This window comes from Pongo abelii, chromosome 2 (genome assembly GCF_028885655.2).
Source record: "Pongo abelii isolate AG06213 chromosome 2, NHGRI_mPonAbe1-v2.0_pri, whole genome shotgun sequence".
Lineage (NCBI taxonomy): Eukaryota > Metazoa > Chordata > Mammalia > Primates > Hominidae > Pongo > Pongo abelii.
Window position 1 is genome coordinate 196,745,262 of NC_085928.1, and position 1,748 is coordinate 196,747,009.

A 1,748-nucleotide genomic window follows, 5' to 3' on the forward strand; every position below is an offset into this window, starting at 1 on the left:
TGAGAGGGAGGTCTCTTGACCAATGGGCAGAATCTTCACTCCAGGCACATAGCCCCAACCACCTCTGCCAGCAACCTTGAGAGGAAGGACAAGAAGAAAGATGGGATAGAATTTAAATAGAGAAGAATGCCATTTTATCACTCTGCCTCTGGGTGAAATAAAGATCAGCCTTGATGTTCTTACTCTAATTCACAGTGGTCTCCTTTCAGCCCTACCCATCCTGCAGCAAATTCCAGCTGGTCAGAGAGTCAGTGCTGTGGCTTTGCCATGGAGGCTCATAACCCAACACTGGAACATTCTCTAACCAAGGCAGAAGTCCTTAGGCGGGACTTCCTTACCACCACGGGTGCTAAAAGAAGAGTTAGAAGGTCATGCTTCTACCAGTAATCTAAGGACTCTCTCCTTCTCTTCTTCCTCTTTCTCCAGATTTCCAAGCCTTAGCTAAGAGTAATTTGGCTTGTTTAGTATTGTTTTCTTATGGTCCAGTTAATTACCAAAAATATTTTAAAAATCATCTCTGTTAATACAATGTCTACCAACTTCTCACTATCAGAAAATACTCAACCTCCAAAACAATTTGAAATTATCTTTCTGATCCCAGTAAAGAAGCAAATTGAAAACCAATAAAATAAAAAGTGATGGAGATTTTAAATTTTCTGTAATAAAAACATTTATTGGGCTGGGCATGGTGGCTCACGCCTGTAATCCCAGCACTTTGGGAGGCCGAGGTAGGTGGATTACCTGGGGTCAGGAGTTCAAGACCAGCCTGGCCACATGGCGAAACTCCATGTCTAATAAAAATACAAAATTAGCCGGGCGTGGTGGCACACACCTGTAATCCCAGCTACTCCAGAGGCTGAGGCAGGAGAATCACTTGAGCCTGAGAGGTGGAGGTTGCAGTGAGCTGAGATTGCACCACTGCAATCCAGCCTGGGTGACAAAATGAAACTCCGTCTCAAAAAAAAAAAAAAACATTTATTGAATACCTATTACAGCCATTTGCTCTGCTAGATAATTTACTTTTGGCATATAACTTCATTCTCACAACCACTCTAAGGCCCCCATGAACATCATTCTTTTACAAGGAAACTGTAGTTCACAGCGCCCTGCCCAGGGTCATATAGTTAATAAGTGACAGGGCTGGCATTCAGACTTAGACCTTTTGAACTCCATTACACCATGTCATCTGAAGCCTTTATTATTAATGTTGTCATTACAAAAGACACACCAAGTCACTAACTACAGTCACAGAGACTCAATAAATAAAAAATTTAAAAAAAAAAAAAAAGACACGCCAAGATAATGTCTGACTCTGAGAGGATCCTTGTCTCAATCCAAAATATCCTTATTAAATACCTAATTGTGGCTGGTGCTGTTCTGAGTATTGGTCAGGATAACTGAGTTAAGCAGCAGTCACTAACTATTTACCATATGCTTCGCATGAGGTCCTGAGAGGAAAAGAAAGAAATTTTAAAAGACATAAATCCTTTCCCTCAAAGATCTTGCAATCCCATTGGTAAGTCAAGATGAAAGCATATGGAACAAAGATTTGATCCAGGCTGCAGTCTTTTGTGGAACAGTGAGTGAACCAATGTGATTGGAAGAAGTTGACAAGGTAGAGGGATCAGCTGTGAAAGGTAGCGTGTAGCCCAGTTGGGAGTCTAGGCTGAAATATGCAGTAGAGTTCCTTCTACAGTCTTTGCCATACTCAGAGAGAGTTTGAGATAGATGATTCTGAAGGTTCTGGG